A 23,913-nucleotide genomic window follows, 5' to 3' on the forward strand; every position below is an offset into this window, starting at 1 on the left:
AGTAATATAATGTAACTTTAATACATCTTCTAGATACTTATTTGATTGACAAATTAACATAAGAAAAACATAAAAATTAGGTACATTTCATTCTGTGTGATGTCAAATTAATAAAAGAAAAAACAAAAATTGTTTTAAGAGAGGCAAATTAACATAAAAACTGCAATAAATTACAACCCGTTTTTGTACGACTGTTGTGCCCTAGATGTTCTACTCAAAATTGACTAGGTTGGTGTTACGTTTTCTGCAACAGGAACACCACAGCAGGTGCCCATTTGATTTCTGTTCATGATGAACTATTTAAATATTATAGTTTGATGCACTACCAGAAGATCAGAAACATTCACAATTGCACTGTCTGATAAGTCCCTTCACTACTGAACAGAATACCACACCACGAAACATTTCGTGTGTGCATGCGCAATAATCAAACTTGTTTTGTTTGTTACTATACCATATTTTGGAACAGAGGGAGTATTTGAAATTTAAGTGCAAGTAATGCTACACAGGTGTCCCATGCAGGACACTTTGAAATATCTTCAATTGTAGGACTGTTGGTCACCCTAATAACAGCTGATCCTGTGCATAGTTACCGGTACATTTTATTCGTAATTTTATCGTGAAAAGGATTCCCCTTCCTCATATTTTATTTTTCAAGTTAACCACAATCATCTATAAATTATACCATGGACTGCTGCATATACTGGTACTGTATGTGCAGTGTAATGCTAAATATGTGTTATTGAATTAAACGTCAGATCATAATAACAGGAATCGTTTGAAGAAAGTAAAAGTATAACGCAGTAGAAAAGTTGCAAAAGAGAAATGTGGTTAATATCCTGAGTTTGGATTGGTATAACACACATACTGGTACTGCATGTAACTGTTTCATGTTGACCATCTTTCATGCGGTGTTGCAAGAAGACACTGATAAAAACATTAATTTCTGCATACACCTACGAATGTAATTACCATGTTTTCGTGTTATTTTAAATTTAATGATTTGTGTTTCCTTATTACTAGCATTTTCCGTCAGCGGCAATGTTATACATGTAACAAGATTATGCATAAGCCTAAACAATTGATCTTGGTCATTCTCCAAGTAGATTGCGGTCTAGTTTCGGGTAAAAAGGCTAACGTATCTGTAATGATGATTTATTGTTCTTAAAATGGAAGGTGTCGAGAATTAGAAATGTCTTGTGTGTGAAGTAGTGGCAATATTATCCTAATGGTTGTGCAATAATTATGTTGTTTTATTAAAGGTGGTTTAGAAGTTATATCGTACTGTCAGTCACATCATTCTTTGATTTTGCAAATAAAAATGCGGTATGGATGCAAGAAACCATTTTGGAAAGAAAAAACATGTTTCGGATTACTACATACTACAAGACTGAACCGATCTCTAAACTCATGATAAATTATTGCATCTATGCAGCATACAACAGTACATTTCATTTTTGGGACCAAATTTGTGCCAAATTCAACCATGTCCCATATAATTTATATTTTGAAGATTGTATCGATAATGGAATTTTTTCTTTGTGTCCCAAGTGTTCAATGTGTTGACTATTAGTAGAAGCTTACAACCTTGTGGCATCCTCTGTTGTTCTTGAAGATTTATTGTACAAGTGATGTGGTAAATATTTAATGTAATGTGAATATGTGATGGAGGAAAAGAAGAAAATTGTTATTGGCCTATCATTAACAGTAGAATTGCTTCATACCTACTATCTTAATCGGTGTTTTTGTTATGATTATACATAATAAAATGAACATAATAAACTCATTTTTATTACAGTAATATTCACTTTGTCATACAGATTATGACAATATTGCCAAAATAAAGAGCATAAAGAGGATTTGAAATGAAGAAATGAGTAATCCAAGTGAGAGTGGACATATGAGGTGTCGCTATAAAGTAACCGGACTGATGCTCTAATAGTACATTATGCAACGAGCCTATAATGAAGGTAATTAAGAAGTGAGTATGGATATTTATGAAACAAGCGCAAGTGAGTTTCATAATTTTCATACGAGCTTCTTAATTATCATTATAGGCGAGTTTCATACGACTTTTTATGCTCGACCATATTTCTAACTTGATATTATTAATTTTATTGTATCTGACCTGGAGCAATGTCCCGTATGTTGTGAGATGTGCGCAGACGCGAAAGTATTGATTTCCGAGGAACAGATGTGCACATTGACCTTGCTAGGCCATAAGAACCTACAGAGATAACATTGAAATAAAATTAGACATTGAAAAACGAGATGACAAATTGAATTTATTTGAATATTATTTACAATTAACGCTAATTATTATAGTAACAGAACATAACCTTCTGCGACAGTATTGGATTTCCAGCCTCCGTGACTTTTCGCTAATTCTCTTTTGATTGCATATCCGAGAATAATCGATACTTGCGGTTTTATAACGGTAGAAAGCTGACCTCTTATTGGCTGAACAGTTGTAACCTGAGTCGTCATTGGCTGAAAGACCTGACCTTTAATGAGTAGGTGTACTTTAATGACATGCATTAAAGGTCTGCTACCAGGTGTATAATTACTACATTTCGGCATGGTCGAGCATAAAATTACTTATGAGAAATCTACCGATGGAAATGTTGTCGCCTTCAATATACTCCCCTCCTCGACACCTACACCACTCCATGTGAATTTTCCAATGTTGATAGCATTGCTGCCGGCCTTTTTCTGAGAGCTTGTTTATGAGCTCCATCACTTTTGCTTTCACTGCATCTAAGGACTCTAACTAATGTCCTTTTAATGCAGACTTCATCTTTGGGAATAAAGAAAAGTTGCATGGGACTAGGTCCAGTGAGTACAGAGAACGTTCTAAACATGGGGATTGATTGAATAATTTCGAAGGAAAAATTGTTCCAGGGCCGGGTATCGAACCCGGGACCTTTGTTTAAACGTACCAACGCTCTTCCAACTGATCTACCCGGGAACTCTACCCGACACAGATCTAATTTTTCCCTCTATATCCACAGATCTCAAAGTGGGCTGACAACCGTCAAGCAACCAACATTGAGTGCACACTAACTCTGTGTGACTTACATTGTGGTTTTCTGTTAACGAACAGTGACGTGTATTATGCAAATCAAGCTTTCAAGTATAACTCCCTGTAAAGTTGATTTGAATAATTTCGAAGGAATATAATCGAATAGTATTGCATATATCACAACTTGTGATTTAAGAATTCTTTTACTGAATAGAAAGTTTGATCAGTTAAAATCTGTTTGACTTTCACTTTAAATTTTGCATAAGGTAAAGATTGTATCTGCAATGGTAATTTATTAAAAAACACAATGCCAGTATATGCAGGCGATTTTTCATATTTCACAAGTCTATGATTTTTTATTGAGAACAGATGTGAATTTCGTGTATTATAATTATGATAATCTAAATTCTTATTGTATTTATTCTCATTCTGTTTCATGAAAATTAGGCATTTGTAAATATAAATAGATGGAAATGTTAAAATTTTGTATTGTTTAAAATAAGGTTTGCACGAGTCAAAACTCTTTAATTTAAAAATGGACCGTATAATTCTTTTTTGTGTAATAAATATCCTATTAACATTGGTAGAGTTACCCCATAAGAAAACGGCATAACTGAGATATGCATAAGCAAGTGAATAGTAAATTGAAATCAATATTTTAGTGTTTAGTATATATGTTTTGCTTTGCCAAAAACCTCTCGACAGACTGTGCATTGTTTGCTGGTGCATTGTCTTGGTGAATTCATTCATTTAGTGTTCTGCCCAAGGGCAGGTCTTTCACTGCAAACCCAGCTTTCTCCAATCTTTCCTATTTTCTGCCTTCCTCTTCATTTCCTCATATGATTCATATATCTTAATGTAGTCTATGATCTGATACTTTCTTCTACCCGAACTCTACTCCAGTTACCATTCCTTCCAGTGCAACCTTCAGTAGCTGTTTCTTCTCAGCCAGTGACTCAACCAATTCATTTTCCTCTTCCTGATCAGTTTCAGCATCATTCTTTCTTCACCCATTCTTTCCAACACAGCTTCATTTCTTATTCTGCCTGTTCGTGTCAAAATTCCTGTAATCAGCATTTCGAGGCGATTCCAAGGCGAGTACGTGAGTTGCGGAGTCAGGGGAAAACAACGAAAAGGAAAGTGAAGAAAAATGGAATGGCTCCAGGGAGCAGTGATGAAGGAATAAAGGCGAATAGTAAAAAGAAACATTATGATTTAAGAAGTTAGTGTAGTGGGGAAGTAGTGGGGGAAAATACAAGAAAATAGTAGGGGGGACAAGGATATCAATAGGAAGTGAAGTGAAGAGAGGGGAGGATATAAGTGTGGGGTCAGCAGTGGAGAAGTGGGGAAATATAGATGGATAGGCCGGTGAACGAGAGGTGACAAGATACATTTAAGGAGAACATAAATGGAAGTGAGAAGGAAGTAAGTTATGACTTGCATAAATTTGCTATGTAATAAGGTGGGATGGCACTGTATACAAAATATGTGAAGTGCCATCTCACCGGAAGTAAGTGCTTAACGACAAATATATATCATATATTCTGTCTGTCCACTGCACATATTCCATTCTTCTCCATATCCACATTTCAAATGCTTCTATTAACTTCTCTCCACTTCGTCGTAATGTCCATGTCTCTGCCCCATATAATGCCACACTCCATACAAAGCACTTCACTAGTCTGTTCCTTAGTTATTTTTTCCAGAAGTCCGCAGAAAATGCTCCTTTTTCTATTAAAAGCTTCCTTGGCCATTGCTATCCTCCTTTTGACTTCTTGGCAGCAGCTCATGTTACTGCTTATAGTACACCCCAAGTATTTGAGCTGTCCACTTGCTCTACTGCCTCATTAAGAATTCGCAAGTTTATCTTTTGTATTTTTCTTCCTATGACCATGCTCTTCGTCTTATTTGCATTTATCTTCATTCCATACTGCTAACAACGCCATATCATCAGCAAATCTTATGCATTTTACTCTTCTTCCTCCTACTATCACTCCTCCTATGTTCTGAAAACAGTTCTTTACTAAATCCTTCAAGTAGATGTTGAACAGGGTAGGTGATAAAAGACATCCTTGACGTACTCCTCTCCCAATTTCACTTCCTACTGACATTTCTTCTACTATCCTGACTTTCACTTGTTTTATATAAAGATTACTGAACAGTTCTTGGTGAATAAACTATTAAAATATCTAATGGATTTATAAATAATGAACGGCTGTCTAAGAAACAGTGTACGACACACATATGCATCGACTTTGGGGATGCTTTGCATTTTGAGCACCTCCAAAATAATTACTGGGAGTGCTTATACACAAAATTTTCTAATTGGTGGTTTGAATGATTGTCATAAGAAACTGGAAGAAATTCTCTCATTTTATGGAGATGACTTTGTCAAGGAGAGGGTACTTTTACACAGGTACTGTTTGTTATTAGATACTGCAAGATCAAAACTACACCACATCACAGATTTTTAGACTGTTTTTGATTTCCTTCGGAAAGAAGCTTTTCTTCACGACATGCTACCAGAACTTGTTAAGTTCATGAGATTACTTCTTACAATACCAGTTCTATCTCTACTCCTGAGCGATCATTCTCCTCTTTCCATAGACTTAAATCCTACACTAGGTCTATGATGGGTCAAGAGTGAATGAATGATGTAGCTATCATTCATTCTCATAGAGAAGAAGCTCTGTATTTAGATTTGGATGAAACAACAAATGAGTTCATCATTAGAAATTAAATTCGAGGCAAACATGTGCTATGAAAAAGTAATTCGCAAAAGACCACTTTTCTGTGGCATACAACATTAAGATTTTATTAATCCTCATGAAAAATGGTAGTGTTGTAAATAATGAAATAATTATTGATTAAACAGTCTATGAACAGAGTGTTTATGTTTAACAATTAACAGTGTCGTTTGTTGTAATGAAGAAGGACTTTCAACAGTTTCAACATAAATTATATTAAACTTGAATGTGGTTTTTCTTTTCTGATTGAGCATCCCCAATAAATTTTACAAGTTGGTACCCATGACGACACGGAATTCGGGAGTTCTTTCACATTTCAGGTCTTCTTCCCACTTGTTCACATAGGATTTCTAGGACATTCTTATAGTAGACCTGTTAACTGTCTGTCCAGTTAATGTGAATAATTCCTCAGATATTAAATAAAAGATCATTATTGCTTTGGCTTTGGAATTGCTCATCCATGCTTTCTTTTTTCTTAGAGAATTTGAATCTTCCAATGCATGGATTGGCACTTTGTTTCTGGTCATGTTGGAACACCAATGTTTCATCACAAGTAATTATACGTTCCAAAGTTTGGGATCATTTTTAATGTTCTGAAGGATGGCACCACATATTTTCATTCAGGATTTCTTTTGTTCATCAGTGAAAAGTACTGACACCATCTTCTCACACACTTTTTCATGCCAAATTTTCATGTAAGGTCTATCAGTTTATCAATGTTAGACAATTAAGCAATTGCTCGAATGCTCAGATGACGATCTTTTCTTACAATTTCAACGACGTTTTCGACGTTAGTCTCGATTTTTCGTGGCAGCAGGAACATAGATCATCTGTGATGTCTTCTCTTTCCAGTTTAAATTTCTTGATCCACTCAAAATTTGTGTACGTGATACACAGTCATTACCATAAACTTCCCTCAAAATATCGTACGTTTCTGTGGCTGATTTTCAGTCTTTTACAAGAAATTTGATGTTCATTCACTGCTCCATTCCAACACTTAACATTATTCTGATGCATCATAGATACACAATCTACTTCTAATACAAGACTACTACCTAATTGAAGATCGCATTTGGTTGAAACTTAACAGTACATGGAAGGTAGAGCACAGGTCAAACCCCCCCCTCTCCATTGTTGTCAAATTTATAGAAGGCTTAGAGCAGTCATATCAATTAATGCCCATAGGAGCAAGCACGCGCTTTAGAGCCCAGGAGAGCCTGAGCGCTTTGCAGCGGAAAGGAAAGAGACAGACGAAAGAGGTTGTATATGTCACTTGGACGAGCTATATTCAGGGATGGCCAGCACTGATTCAATGGATAAAGGGAAGAGAACTTATTAAAACTGTATCCATGTTAATTTTTAGATTTGTCTGAGAAGTATAAGTGCATTATAAGAATGTAAGTTTTAATTTTAATGCTCATTTTTCACAAGTTTGATATTTTTATTCAAAAGAAATATTTTCTCAACTTTTTTTTTATAGAAAAGTGAAATTTTCAGATATAGGCCCATTTATTTAGTAGCCTTACAGAATGTTTTCGTAAATTTAATATACCGTAAATACGTATTACTGAAGATAGTGTATTGAAAATTTTGAAAATATTCGCATGGAAATTGTTTGTGAGGAAATGAATTAACAAAGCAACTGCTGTTACATCATAAGCAAAAGATACGTGCCCATGTGTTGTAAAAATGTCAGCTCTATAGCTTCAGCACATTTAGAGAAAATAATTTTATATTCTGATGATAGGAAGTTGCTCACCAATATCACCTTAAAGGCATAATGCAATAAGAGTTTTGTTATGGAATATTAGTTGTACTTAAAACATATATAGCACCTAGGTAACTTTGTAATATTGTTTTGATTGGTTTATTGATTACGTTTATAAGGCTAAAGGTACCATCAATATCAATTCCAACTTATCACGTCATACTCAATCTCTTTTTTTTTTTTGGGATATCACTTTCTTTATGAATGATGTGTTTCATCTATTTAGTACAGTATAGTTGTACTACTATGGAATTTATGTGAATATTCCTTCTTAACTCTTTATTATGTTATCAACGTTTAAAACACAACTGCAATATTAATAAATTGGTATTAGTACTTTTGTTTTACAGACAATATAGATAATATGAAACAGAAAGAAGCCATATAAAAATAACGACATAAAATTTCACGTTCCGTCTAAAGTTTGTGCACCACTGTTTTCTTAATCCAACAGGCTGCTTCTTCATATACACAACCCTTCCTCTTTCCATACTTAGCACTTGATGGCCGCGCACGACGTCAAGGTCAGAAAAATGCGCTTGCTTTGACATCACTGGCTTAGAGCAACACAGTCCAGTTACATTATAGCCACATCTCGATATAGGTGTTGCCTCCTGTGGGTTTCAGAATTAGATAACACTTAATAAAAAAACTATAACAGTACCTCAGAATGGACACAGCTGGTGATGTGTCCTGTGTGTCAGACATAGACAGCACGTCATGGAATAGTCTAACAATACCATTCATTAGGAAAAAAAGAAGAGATCTCAGAGTCGATAAGATATAGCAGTAATGAAGCAGTGGTGGACTGAGGTTGGCAGGGGAAATTCCACTAGAAAACTTGTTTCACAGCTGTTTTGTCCACCACCAAACCCTCAAAATATGCTACAAATTATGGTCTGTCCAAAACTACTTCCCATCTGACAAATGGCGCCTTTGGCATGTTACCATGGCAACCATTCAAATCAACCAATCACGAGAGACGCGTAGCCATGGTAACGGGATGGTGTTGCCGTGTCTATGTTCACAAGTTGCACGTGAATACCACGGCCTATTGATGAATACAGTGCCCGGAATGACTTTGGCTGGTTAGCGCGTGCTTTGTGTGAATTGAAAATATTATTTAGTTGTATTATTGTTTTAGTGTATTGATAAGTATTGTGTTTAAATTATATTACACGTATTATCTTCGTTGTTATTGGTGCAGTGTGTGACTAGTGTGTGTTTTCTAGTTTCTGGGAGATTTTCTAAACAGGTGACTTGTGCAATGTCGGAAGGAAAGACAGACAGGGAACAAAGAATATTGGACAAGGTGCCTCGTTAAAGAGTCAAGCGAGAGATGGTGTGTAATGTAAGAGAATATTTTGAGAGGGAAATAGATAATGGGGGGGCCTCTTTTACCTTTGGCGTAAGTCGTAATGAGAACTGCTGCTTGTGTTAAAATTAATAAGAGCACTGTTATCAATACTGGAAAAGAAAATGGCCGTGTAGATTTTTAATCCTAAATATTTTTACAGTTTACAATTTTTTCAACACCTTTCTAAAAATATTGCATTGAAGAATATCGGCACTCATAAAAGTAAAAGCTTCGTATTAAATTTAAACCCGTTTTTACAGTTTACAGTCCTTTCGACGCTTTTCTAACAGTAGTAAATTGAAGACTACTACCACTACTACCACTACTACTACTACTTATAATAATAGACTAATAAGAAATATAATAATATACACCAATTTTAATGCCTAGTGTTCAACAAATTGGTTAGAAATATGTGTTCATGTCAGTCGTTCATTACTGCACTCAATCGGCAGCGCGCTCTTTTACACGAAAGATGGGCAACATGACAACACTGCTACCCCTTCTCTGTAAGTTGTCAAGTCGGAAGTAGTTTTGGTCAAGGTATAGATGTCAGTTTCTTTGATGAGACACCATCAACTGACTAACTGAATTGGTGATTTGAAAAAGAGAACGAGTTTTCCTTTCGAGAAAACTCAAAGAAAATCTTCAAAACATCCGAAGAAGCTATATTCCACAAAAAATGTAATTGATCTTTACGCATATTTTAAGCATTATTCATTGACCACATAGTTCTTGCTCATGAGGCACTTGGACTCGTTTCCTCTATAAAATAATTCTGCATTACCATATGTAAAGGACAGGATTTCTCCCTTCTATTATACTTTATTATGATTATAGAACACATACAGTGCTGTTCACTTAATCAAAGACTTGTTTGGCATTTGTCAGATTTTAAGGTTTAGGAAACAAATTACAAAATAAAACACGTAAAATGTTGCAATAATATTTATTATTAGTCCTAATAACATAAAATATTACATTAAACGACATTCTTTATAATTGATCATTTTCATCATTTACTGCTTATTATGAAATTTAGTCCAATGAAACAAGCATACAAATATTCCAAAGATGCAACTCGCAGCAAAGATTTTGATATGTCATAATAGGAAGTAGATGATGCTCTCTTGTGTTCAGCTGAAATAATACTCAAATTTGAAATTCGATCATGCCCCATGTTGCTTCTCAGTCATTTTTAAGAATTTCAAATTTACCAGAACTTCCATCGTCTCAAACAATGGTTACAGGAAGTAATAGAAACATACTTAAGGCTGTGGTAAAGTTTGGCTATCCCCTCTTCAAGTCTGTGTTTGTAAATGAGATTAAAGAGTTTTGGTTCAGGCTCCGTTTTTGTAGTGTCATCAACTGCTAAGTAGTGGTGTTTAAAAACTTCCACTTCTTGAAGGAATTCGTCTTCATTTATATCATTTTTGCAGTCTCTGCACACTTATTGGTTTCAGTTTTTAAATCTTTCGCGTCCATCTTGTGTACTTTATCGTCATTTGGAAAGCTCAAGTTGTCATTAATTTCTTATAGTGCCTGGAACCAGGTTTTTAGCTCATTCACAATATTGCCATTGATTTCTGATAAAGCAATTTTAAACAGATCCTCCTCTAAATTGTCAAATATCTTCTTATTTTTCCTTTCGTGTTTTTCTTGGAAATCAGCAGTTAAATCTTTCTTGTCAGCAATCATTTTAACTTCTGCAAAAGCATCAGCTGTGACATAGTCCCAGTGGCATAGAGCAGTTTCCAACCCAGTTTAAGTTAGTAATAATTATCCTTAAATTTCTTTCTAAGAATATAATTTTACATCAGTAATTAAGAATCATAGATGTCTCAATAAGTAAAAGTAATACTTCGCCAAAAGTCTTACCTTACTGTTTATAATACAGAGTATTATTTTTAAATGGTTTGTTTAAAAGTTATAATATATACTCTTATGTTCAATTATTACGTCATAAATATCCATTGAAATATACATCGGAATGCATAAATGAGTTTCATTATAATTTAATACTTTTTTATTTAACGACACTTCAACAACTGCAATGGTTATCTAGTGTCTGATTGAAATGGAGGTGGTGATGTTTAGTCCACTGTCCGAAGACAGTTCTGAACCTCACAAGTAAAACCAATAATGCACCACTTATGAGGCAACTAGACCAGGAGATTCCCCCATGGAGGTGATAATGCCAGACAAATGAGTCCAGAGTCCAACGCCGAAAGTTATCCAGTATTTGCTGTTAATGGGTTGAGGGAAAATTCCAGAAAAAACCTCAAGCAGGTACCCTTCCCCAACCAGAATTTGAACCCGGGCCTGCTCGTTTTATGGTCAGACATTCTAACCATTACTCCACAGCGTTGGATTAATTTAATAGTTACCGGTACATAATATAGTTACTTACTAGGTTACCTTAATGCAATATTATATCAACACAGATGTGGACAAATTATTAGACTAAATTAATTATATATGCAACGAAGCTGCATTTATCGGTAGAAATAATGAACAAAAATGTATTTTGCACAGATATAATGAACAGAAAATTCAGTCTTGAGGTTGCTAATATTTTGTGAACATTCCCTTATTCTTTATTAACACGTTGATGTCAGGGATGCTGGAAACCAAAGTTTGACACTTTCTTTGAATATCAGCATCATTTAGCCAGATATCAGACAGTGCTTAAATGAGTCCATGTTTTGTTGTAAGCCATGTTATACAAGTTGACTGCAGCATGGTACATAGGCCGGGGACGTGAGCTAGTACGAGGACATTGACTTGGTTCTGCGATTGATTACACGAATAACAAGGTGCACATAAACAAATCTAGACAGGCCTAAAAGTAAACATACTCTATATAACATTACAAAGATATATTTTTACGTACCTTTCATTATGTGCAGAAGAATTATCATAGAATTATTCGTGGGTTTGAGTTTCCTCCTTTATTTTCTTGTGCTACAATGTGTCTGTATATAATATCACTTATAGCCTCGTATATTTTTATTACATAATTTACATGTAATGTTCCCGTCATTCACTTCAAAGCACTCACCAAATTCCGCTGCAAAAATATGCGCCTGAGAACCTTCAACCTTTGGCATTATTATTCAGCTAGTACACTGTATACGCATGCTACAGTAGTGACTGGCGAACGGAGTATTCAGCAGGTACACTGTTTATGCATGCTAGAGTATGAATGAAGAATGGATAATCAACTTGAAACCACCGTAACGCATCCTATCAATCTCCAACATTACAAGCATAATTATTATAAATTTAAGGGGGCTTATGATGGTGGTAGTGATAGTGATAACATTAGTAATACTGATGACGGTGATGGAAGTAGGAGTACTGAAAACAGTGACACTGCACCTGAATGTGATGCTAACATGGGAATTGCTCAACAGCTTCCGCTATGAGGTAGGAACAGAACACAAATTTTAGACAGCTGGTAGCGGCTAGCATTACTAATAGGGGTCACTATCGCGAACTGTAGAGTCATGTCGCATTCCTGTCAGGTTCCAAGATTAGAGTCTTCAACAGTACCTATAATGAAATCAAATTTTCATAATTGTATTTAAGTGCACATATTGGCGAATCCAAAAATGCATATAGTGTGTTAGTTGGGAGGCCGGAGGGAAAAAAGACCTTTGAGGATGTCGAAACATAGATGGGAGGACATTAAAATCGATTTGAAGGAGGTGGGATATGATGGTAGAGAATGGATTAATCTTGCTCAGGATAGGAACTGGTGGCAGGCTTATGTGAGAGCGGAAATGAACCTCCAGATTCTCTAAAAGCTATAAGTAAGTAAGTATTTAGGTGCATAAGTTTAGTGTTAATTCCTCTTGTGATGTGTCTATAAAATGCCTAAAAGAAGTACTTTAAAGCCTGTTTTAATATTCTAAAAACAAATTTAGGTGCCAAACGTGCCTTTTTAGAGTTAAAATATCCGAGGTCTACTCATAAATGTGACTAAAATCATTGAATAACTTTGGCACTATGGGCATAGACAGAATCAGGAAAACTATTTATTCGTATTTTGACATGATTTAAATATTTACTAGTAATGTCACATTTTATAATTGTAATATAATTAACATACGTGACTACCAATAACACTGATTAAAGTTCTCGTTAACACTTTGTTAAAAACATAAAATTTACTTTGTCATACGTTAAAAGTGTTAAAATTGTTAAAAAAGGTATTACCTTCGACAGACGGCCCGTTTCGACGCTATGTGTCGTCGTCTTCAGTGTCTCTTGAACCACTGGTGATCTTGACTCTGCGATGTGCAGTTGTCGATGGTAGGGGTGGGGGTGTGTTGCTCATAGAACAAACACACATACTAAACACCGACAACAACAAACACGCAGAGAAAATAATGTACTGGCATCGATATGTAGATGACATAATAGTCTTATATAATGGAAACAAAAGACAAATAGAAAACCTACATCAACAACTCAACAAAATACACCCCAAATTAAAGTATACAGTAGAAATGGAACATAAGCAAGCTATAAACTTCTTAGACATCACCATAACCAAAACAAATAACAGACACGAATTCAAAATATACAGGAAACCCACTACAACCACAACACATATACACAATTCATCAAATCATCCCATACAACATAAACATGCAGCTTTCCGTACAATGACACACAGTTTAATTAATATACCAATGAACAATGACAACTACACTGAAGAATTAAACACAATAAAATATATAGCACAAGACAATGGATACAACCCTAACATAATAGACACACTAATAAAAAAGGCAAAACAAAAACAGAACAAACCAACACAAACAGCACGCGAGAATAAATACATAACATTAACATATCACAATACCAATACCCACAAAATTGCAACTTCATTCAGAAAACTAAAGTACAAAATTGCATACAAAACAAATAATACAACACAGAAATACTTAAATAACCACACTAAACATTCAAATAAATATAATTCAACTGGAGTTTACAAATTAAAATGCAATATTACCCACATTTTTACATAGGACAGACAGGAAGATCCTTTCATACAAGATATAATGAACATATTAAAGCTATAACCAAACTTTACATCACATCAAATTATGCAGATCACATTATCAACAATAATCATGACTACAATAATATAGAAACAGATATGGAAATTTTACACATCACACCAAAAAGTTCACAGTTAAACATCCTAGAACAGTACGAAATATATAAGAATACAATAGCACACCCACAATATATACTTAACACACAACTACAGTTCGAGACGCACACATTATTTGACATCATAATACATCATAACATACAAACAGCCAACCCCCACCATAGGAGCAACACACCCCCACCCCTACCATCGACAACTGCACATCGCAGAGTCAAGATCACCAGTGGTTCAAGAGACACTGAAGACGACGACACATAGCGTCGAAACGGGCCATCTGTCGAAGGTAATACCTTTTTTTAACAATTTTAACACTTTTAACGTATGACAAAGTAAATTTTATACTAATAACATTACTGTAATGTAATTCTTGAAATGCTACACAGTATCGCGTTTTGTATAGCACCACATGCTGCATGCTGATGCTTGTCAATGAAATGGAAAAACGTTAGGAAAAAGCTGGAAGCTACTCTCAAGCATGATATGAGTCACAAGTTACATAACGTGAGGGATTTAAGGAGAAGGAAAGCATCATGCTTTTGTATCTTTCTGTCTCCCTTTTTCTTCCCAGCAACCCATTGTGTCTAGCAGGTATTCAGAAGCTAACATCTCACATCACTGGTGAGTTAAAATGCATCCCTAGTCGAAACATTGTACAAACACAAAATAACGAAATATAAGAAAAAACGAATAATAAATAATTAAACATGTCAGGAACCCATAGAGTTTTTGGATATTTATTACCACTTTCTTTAAGGATTTGCTAGGACATATCACACAAAGTCTGTGGGAACTAAAGAATTATACAGCCAACCTGTATAAAAAGAAAATTTTAAATTATGCCGATGCTCGCAACTGCAGAGGTTATATCAGTGTCGCCGGTGTACCGTAATTTTGTCTCGCAGGAGTTATTTTACATGCCAGTAAATCTACTGACATGAGCCTGTCGCATTTAAACACACTTAAATGCAGTGGCGGCTCATGGCTAAAAATGAGAGTGTGCTACAAAATAGGAAATTCACTTTAAAAAAAGTCTTTAAAATATGGTTGACCTACTCACTAGTGGCGTAGTATGAAGTTCATGCTGCGCTTTTATTGCTGCAGAAGCTGTTAATTGGCGTTGCAACACATGAATTGTATCCCCATCAGTCTAACACTTGGAAATACGTTAGAATCCGTCAAAATTTAAAAAAAGACCCAGTCAATACATCTACACACAAATAAAAGCAAATATTAACGCAACTTCCTTAACAATCTTTATTAAAATAATAATTATTCATTCACAACATCTGCCTATAGTTCTGCAGTTGTTGATGTGCTAGGTTGGTCTACGCTTCCCCAAAAATTAAGCAATATTCGAAGTGACAGCAGCTAAAAGAAATCAAAAGGCGATTTAAATAGTAATTTACTCCATAAAATCCGTAATCTGTCAAAACCATTCTTTTCCCGTCCGCTACATTGAAATTTCGTCAGTTTTGACGGAAAACTGACGGAATTTCCGTCCAGTTGTCAACACTGATGTCAATTCTGTGGCCGGGAGGAAAAAGGTCTTAAGTAAATATTTTATACTTTTCAGGAAAGCAGTAGAAAGATTGAAATTGGTGTCAATTATAGAGTTTTTTTAATTAAGAGGTTTTTCCTGGATATTATTTGTTTATATTTCTTCTAAAATAGATAATGTTGCTCATTTGACAATTTTCTTGATTATTTCCGAAAATACCCGCACTTAAGCCCTTTTAAGACTAGAAGCCAAACTGAGTAGAAGGGACTATTAAATATGAGACCTTTTTCATGTCAAAATAAATGAAAAATGTAAATTATTAGGAATGCAAAATGGGTCTTAAACAATTATAGGACTGTTTACTCTGGTGCTTAAAGATTTAAAAGGAAAGGGCATCAGTATGTGATAAAATGGCTAAAATACAAGTTAGACCTTTTTAATAGGGAAGCATGGAAAGTAAACATGTGATGATTTGTAAGGAATAAAGCATTAAATATACTTAAGTCCTTTATTCTGTGTGTGCTTGATTCAAAAAGTACTCAGGACATTTGGTAACGCTCTATAAATCCAGTCAAGAGTCTTATTTGACTTTAGCCTTTTTACCAGATTGTAGAGAATTGTTTCTGCTTTCAGAATATATAAAAGTCTCATTTTCACAAAAAATTGACTTAAGACCTTTTTCCTCCCGGCCACAGAATTATTTTGGAGTTGATCCCCTCCATATTGGCAACCAGCAACCAAAATTTTGAATTCGAATAGCATTCCGGTGCATTCAGGCCATGGATAAATATATATTTATCCATGTACAGGCCATCTGTTGGAGGTTGAAGGAGTAGAATAGGAGTACAGCATCTTTGAATTAAATTTTATTACATATAGTACATATAAATAAGCTCATAATAAATGTTATAAACAACACGTTTCAGGTTTTATAGGGAAGTTTAATAAGTAGCATAGGAATAAAATAGGATAGGACCAACAATTTAGGAAGAGTTTCTAACTCGTTGGATAGGACTTTTAAACTAGACAAACTCACAAATAGTACGCTACTGCTCCTCGGAGATGTCGTGACGTCCGCGAACTCATTTACAAATAGTCACTCACTCACTCCTGATTGGTTGTAGATTTTATAACACGCCAATGGGAACGAGTCATTTCGACTCGCTGCTTTGTTTTGCAGCTCACACTGTTTCTAATGGGATACCGTACATTAAGTCATACATCAAGAGAATGTAAGCTCTGTGCGCATGTGCAAGGTGCGCTACATTTCACTGCTGTTCATTGAGATAAGGAAGTCAGCACACATAACCGACTGGGACTTGCAGACGATGCATAAGCTATAGACAATAGCATTTCCCGATTCTTCGTACATTGGAGTGCATAAAATGAACAAAAGAAAAAAATAAATAAGATTATACAAAGGACAGAATATTAACCATGTGCTGCAGCACATAAAGAGCAGCCGCCACTGCTTAAATGCCATTGACCTGGGTCGGGATCAAACCTGCAACCTCGACCATAGAAGGCCAGCACTATACCAATTATCCTATCGAGGCCGATGTATAAAAAGAAGCATTCAACAAACAACAATGGGTAAATTCTTCATTAGGGTAGATTAGTACACTAGGTTAAAAGAATAAATGTGTATGAATAGTGTGTATCGTACAATGTATTTTCCTCCAGGAATGTACTGTAACAGCTTCAATTATAATACAGTAAATTTAAATTTATATTTATGATGAAAAATATAATATCGGTAATGAAAAATTATAATGTTCAATACAAATGTGATAGAATACTGTATGGAATAACCAATTTTCCAGGGTCCCCCTTGCAAAAGGTTTTCCTGTTTAATAAGCTCAATTTACTGATTTTTCTATAAATGTCTTAAGATAATTTTCCTTGATGCAGTACCTTATAACTGACATTTATTCGGTAACTTCTGAATGAGTGTACCCATCTCAAATTTCCACACTTACCAGTTTATGGAGGTTTCCTGACAAGGGCTGCACCTCGCATTTCGTGTGAGAGCTCCATTTGACTACCATCAGATGTCACTATCTTATCTTCTGTGAGAGTTGCTGCAGAGAATTGTTCCAAAATTCCTGAAACAAGACGGATGAAAATCAGGTTTCTTTACAAGTAGTTTAAATTTTCTTCAAGCTATGCAATAGCAAGATATGGAAACTGTACTGATAATACTGATGTACTATATCTTCAAGAATAAATATCTGCAGTATTTATACTATTTTGTTCATTACTATAAGTGTAATTTTAAACTGTATTACAGTTATTGCATTATTATCTGACTATATTTAACTACCGGTACCGAATATTGAGGTGAATAATTTTCTTAACATCTATAATGCACTAGTTGAATCAAAAACACTGTAGGATGTGGAGATCTGAGGTAGTAGTAGATTGTCTAGAAGAAACATTGATAAATTCAGAGCTAACTTTTGCAAAAAAGAAAAGTTGTTCGGCATACAGGAGAATGCTTCAAACCTACAGGGATACCATAAATTGGGATTGATAGGGTGTATCGAAAAAAAAAAATTTCCGAAATTGAAAATGTAAGGATGTAAAAAAGTCGCCTTGCAGTGTTTACTATAAGTAATAAAAAAAATAGGATTTCTAATTACAATTTTTTACCGAGCCACAGGTCTAAAGATTAGCGTATAAAGTAAAATTTGTATTTATATTTTTATTTTCATAATTCTTCAGTGCATGGTAAATGGCCTTATGTCACTTTCTTTTTTTAATTTTTAGTTTCTAATAAGCTATTAAACAGAAAAAACTTCAGTTTTCATTTGAAGAGTCCACTGCAAGAATGATGGATGTCACTTTCTTGTCGAAAATGAACTGTCAATGCATACCTTAAGACATATAGAATGTAAATAGAGAGTTATATGGCATTAACACTGATAGTCATTGTCCAGTAATGATCGGAAAATCACAGTTAAGCTTCGAGTGCTAAGCATTTCAAACTTTCAATTGCTTCTCCTGCAAAATGTATTCCAAATGACATCCATCATTCTCGCAGTGGACTCTTCATTTGTTATTACGGACTTGTTTCAAAGTCACTGAATTTGGTGTTTCTACTCTGTAAACACTAATCAGTTGTCTGCACTTCTGAAATCCTCAACACAGAAACGGATTCGGAAAGACATAGGGAAAGGTGATGATTGGTAAACACTCGGGCAGTCTGCACCCAGTTGTGAGTTGGAGTGATGCAAGGGAAGATCATTTTGTGTTGTGCTTAAGCAATATATATATATATATATATATATATATATATATATATATATATATATATATATATATATATATATATATATATATATATTTAATTCCACATGGAAAGTCTGCCCAAAGATATATATCTACTTTTGGTTTATGCAAAGTTAAATTAATTTATCCCATCTTAATACTTCAATAACAATGTTCTAAATTACTGAACTGAAAATTTAATTTTCAGCCATGAAGTTTATTTTTATATTAATGTTTAAAGTATTTGGCACTCACTCGCATGGAATTTTTGTAACGAAAATACAAAACATCATTTGCATTTTAAATCCCATATTGCGATTTAACTGCAAATGCGCATGTTTTTTTAAATATAATTATATATTTTTATTTTATTTGATGCTCAGCAAAAGTGGCCTTTGATGACTTGTAGAGTTATTCAAATTAATTCTCTAAAAGAAAAGCTCTTCTGAATCATTTTATGTGTATGTTTTGACTAGATTACAAGTAGGAGAGTGTTCACAGAGAATTTTTCAAGGAATTACATCTATTGTTATTTTATGAATGATTTCAAGAAACAGAAGAAGTTGTGCGGGAAGAAAAGACAGGTTTTTGGTGAAATATTCGGAATGGTTGAAGGCTGACGTGAAGGTTCCTCAATACAAGTTCAATGGTATAGCTAAAAACCGATCCAGAGATAAAATGTTCAATGCAAAAATGTCCACTTTCCTTATTTTCCAGCATGTATTATAGTCCACTGTTATAAAATTTCCAGAGTTTGATGTCCTCTGCTTGAATGTCCATAATTCATAAATGTCCAATGAAATGAAATGTTCACCATTACTATAAATGAAGAAATTTTTTTTTATTTTCCAACATTTTCAAGAACTGAATATAATGTTTTCCATTTGTGTGAATAAAATTAAACAATATACAATTGGAAGATTCTGCTAATTATCTTGGATTTGAGGCTGAGGTTGCACATTGATTTTTAGATGATGTGATATGGAATGCAAGTACACCTTAATATTATTGTTGTCCTTATATTCCTGGTATCTTCGCACAATATTTCCTACTCTTCTTTGGTTTGTTATATATCTCCTGCTGACTGGTTGCCAAACCATTTGATGTCTCGTTTGAAGCTGGATAATCACGTTTTCAGTATCATGCTGTTCTCTTTGAAAATTTTCTATAAATCGCCATATCCCTCCATGGTGTGCAGAAACCATTCTCTGGAATTTCGAGTGAAATTCTTCCATAGCATTGTTAGTTCTGTGTAACCCATCCAAGGTTTGTTGATACATACATATTCCACTGACCTGGAGGGAACTGAGGTGGAACAATTCTATGCCTACCTCTTGCTTGTCGCCCTCTTATGTACACAGTCTCAATTTATTCAGCCAATTCCAGAAGGTCATTATGGAGATTGTTGTATAATTCGTTGTAGGTAATTTCAATATCCTCCAAAGGTATGAACGGTAATGCCATGAGTTCTTGCATTTGGTGTCTCATTTCTGGTTCATTAACATTCACATACATTTCCTTTAGCCCCAGACTAAGAATTTTTCGGTATAGTGATTGTATGAAGTACAATAAACAAGCTTTAATATCTGTATTTGAAAAATTTATCTGTGCTGCATTCATATTACTAAGTTCGAAGTCCATCATTATGGACGTTGGTGACAGTTTTTGTCTTGAGTCTGTGCCTTCATTTTTAAGATGTTATAAGTTGGTAATAAGAATTTCCTGTTTTCGTTATCATTAGGCAAAATATTAAAGGAAATACCCGTTCATAAATCATGCCATTTACTAAAAACAGTTGCATGAATTGATGTGGCACTGTCTTGAATGTGGCATTAGTAAACAAATAGTCAGATGCACAAAGGAATTCAATATTTCTGTTTGTGCCAAATATTATTATTCTTTCAGGATCATCTACACCATCATCATGCAATAAAAAAATACCTCTTATAATTGTGTGTGTAAACCTCTGTGGTGGCTGAATGGTCAGACCTTCAGACTGTCACGCAGGTAGCCCAGGTTCGATTCCGGTCAGGTCTGGGATTTTTTCATTGAAAATATCCACAGTGACACTTGTGGCGGACAAGGTCGCAGTTGGGGTTTTTCCCGGGATTCTCCCGTTTTTCCCCAAATTTGTCATTTACATCATTCCGTCACCATTTCTCCATTTCATTATCATTCCGTAGCGTTCCCTAAACGCCGACCGGCGACACATGGAGGAGGTTGGCCTAGGGACGAGTGGGGTTGCCTGCTCGAAACCTGGACCAGAGAACCTTAGTGTGGTCGGCCAGTGTGAGTTTGGGAATGCGTCATCAGAGGGCTAGCGCAATAGATCTGAACAAGGTTGCAGTGCTGGGCCATAGTGCCCCCCTCCATTAAATTCAATTCAATTGTGTGTGTGTATAAGGATGTACTATAGTGATATCTTGCAAATGACTTAAATTTTGTGGCCGATGACGATTTTTCTCTTTATTTATCATTCTTCTAAGGTTGTCCTTTTCCGGGAGTTTTGCAAGTACTTCTTCATTTAGGTTTTCCCTAGTTACATCTCGGATGATTTGTAATGGGCCTTCATGACACTATAATCGAGCTCTCACCTTCATTCTGTTTGTTAATTGTTTCACTTGTACTTCGGCTTCATCAGGAGCATGAAGGTGGTTTGAATCTCCATCACATATAATGTCCAAATTTGTATTTGTAATGCACCGTGCATTGCAACCTCTTCTATCATGACACCTCCAATATAATTTGGTATTATTCCTACTTCGTGAGTGGAAATGATATACTGTATATAGCCATTACTCACTAGCAAATTCTTTCCTTTTTGTGAATTTATAACTTGCGCCAAAATTTTACAGATTACTTAGCTTGGCAACAGTAACATACAAGCTCATTCTTGCTTCATTCAATACATTTATTCTGCTGCACATTGTTAAGACAAATATGAAATGAGTCGACCTTAAAATGTGGGCATATTTGTAGTGGACCTTAAAGTGTGGAGATTATTGTTATTGACATTTTTATCAGTGGACATTTTATCCCGGAACCGAAAATGTAAGTCACATGAAACTAAGAGCTAAAACATAACTCATCTACTACTGGAAGCAAAATATTAACTCTAAGATACGATGGTGATGAAGTCGATATGTTGTAGTAGCAAACAATGAGGAGAATTCTGTAAATAATCAATTTAATATTTAACGGTGCGTGGGGAAATACCAGTTGCATGGCGGGAAATACTGGTCACCCATTAATGAAATGGACAGCATAACTTGTAATAAACGTCGCCAAGAACTAATGGTAGGATCCAAGGAAGAGTCGCTGTTTTCCCGATCATTAAGTTGGATGACGTAATAGGCCTATATGACATCACGTATGTCGACACATTACACTGCAAGTACAAAAAATTGCTTTATTAAAAATGTGGCAATTTAACTTACCTCGATAAGATTAATAGAATACTAAAGGGAGTAGTGTAGTGAATCGATTTAAGTTAATATATGTAGGCTATAGGAAGACAATTGATAGAGCATAAGTGTAGTAACGCCATCCTTCAGATATTTATCATATTAGTTCCTTGTATAATATAAGTTAATTTATGATCTATTTGTCATATAAACTGTAATAAGGTTAATAGCAAACTAATGAATTCAGTTCTATTACCTGTACATAATAATAAAGTCATAATATGTTTAATACCCCATGTATTGTGGGTCCCTACCACCATGGCATGGTGCAACCTCAGGTTGCGCATAGAAGAGACAGCCTCCAGATATATGGAGGGTAGTTGTGAATATATTGAATAAGCAGTTGCGGACAGGCAATAAGGAGTGGACCTCTAGCTTGGGGGTTGGGCGAAGGGCTAACAACCCATCACCGTAAAAAAAACAGCTTGTTACGAAACCCCAAAATAAGCCTCCGAATGGAACTGATTCTCTGGCAGAATTACAGGAGTGTTAGTTGGGAGGCCAGAGGGGGAAAAAGGCCTTTAGGGAGGCTGAGACGTAGATGGGAGGATAATATTAAAGTGAATTTGAGGAAGGTGGGATATGATGGTAAAGACTGGATTAATCTTGCTCTGTATAGGGACCGATGGTGGGCTTATGTAAGGGAGGTAATGAACCTTCGGGTTCTTTAAAAGCCATAAGTATGTTTAATACCTTTGAAAATATTTGATCATTTTGCGTAAGTTTATTGTTAAGGGTCTGTTCATTACGAATTCATAGCGTAATGGCTATAATAGTGGTTTATTAAACGAAGGATCCTAGAATCGAATTCTGGCGTATTCAAAGGTAAGTAACGTATTCCAATTTATTATGAAGTAATTAGTAGTATAAAGTAAGTAGAGGGAGAATGAGAGTAGAGAAAAATATATGAGGAAGGGGGTGCAATGGAGTGGTGTAGGATTGGAGAATGAAGTGGTGGGGTAATGGGGTACCGGGGGCAGCAGTCCCCAGGCTCCGATTATTCATATATCGCGTCGTCGATCTCCTATTGGTTTGGAAAAACCAGCGACTGATTATTGGATCTTACCGAACTAATATGTATCAACAAATCTTCACGCAGTCGTATTACTGAATATTTCAGAAACATAAAGCTAAAAGTAACATTAATGTCGTGATTAGAAATGTGTATTTACACCATATATGTGATCAACGACTACTAGTAGGCAGGAGAACAAACCACACACATCCAAAACCTTCAAAATTTGTGCAGAAAATGGCTACCGGAACTAATAGCAATGGCTTTCTGAATCAGTAGCTAGAGAGCAGCAGTCGCTATAAGTAACCAACAGCTGTTCGACAGCGATATCTAGAGACCTTGGAAGTAACGGGAAGTAACCAGAGTCCGTGGATATTCAGAGTACCGCAATCCTTTGCGCTGGCAAATTGGCCATCGTTATTCCAGCGCGCGCTTTGCAATATACAGTCATATAGAGAACGAATGTAATGTAAGAACGAAAAGATGTCATGCTTTGTGTTCCGAACTATTTAGAAAGAGGCACATATTGTTTTCTCTGTCACAAGAAGAAAGAAATAAGAAAAAAGGAAGTGATGGATTAT

The 23,913-nt window shown here is 35.2% G+C and overlaps 1 long non-coding RNA gene across 2 annotated transcripts; it reads right to left on the reverse strand.

Moving 5' to 3' along the window:
• Positions 1 to 9,896: 9,896 nt before the first annotated feature.
• LOC138708053 (uncharacterized) lies at positions 9,897 to 23,585 on the reverse strand. 2 transcript variants are annotated; one of them, XR_011334562.1, is made up of 3 exons: positions 23,490 to 23,585; positions 17,563 to 17,688; positions 9,897 to 12,449 (listed from the first exon to the last, which is right to left on the reverse strand). It is a non-coding gene; the product is annotated as an uncharacterized lncRNA (long non-coding RNA). The 2 variants fall into 2 exon arrangements; XR_011334561.1 differs by having other exon boundaries at positions 23,384 to 23,565.
• Between the last annotated feature and the right edge of the window lie 328 nt (positions 23,586 to 23,913).

The sequence above is a fragment of the Periplaneta americana genome, chromosome 10, assembly GCF_040183065.1.
Source record: "Periplaneta americana isolate PAMFEO1 chromosome 10, P.americana_PAMFEO1_priV1, whole genome shotgun sequence".
NCBI classification, from domain to species: Eukaryota; Metazoa; Arthropoda; class Insecta; order Blattodea; family Blattidae; genus Periplaneta; species Periplaneta americana.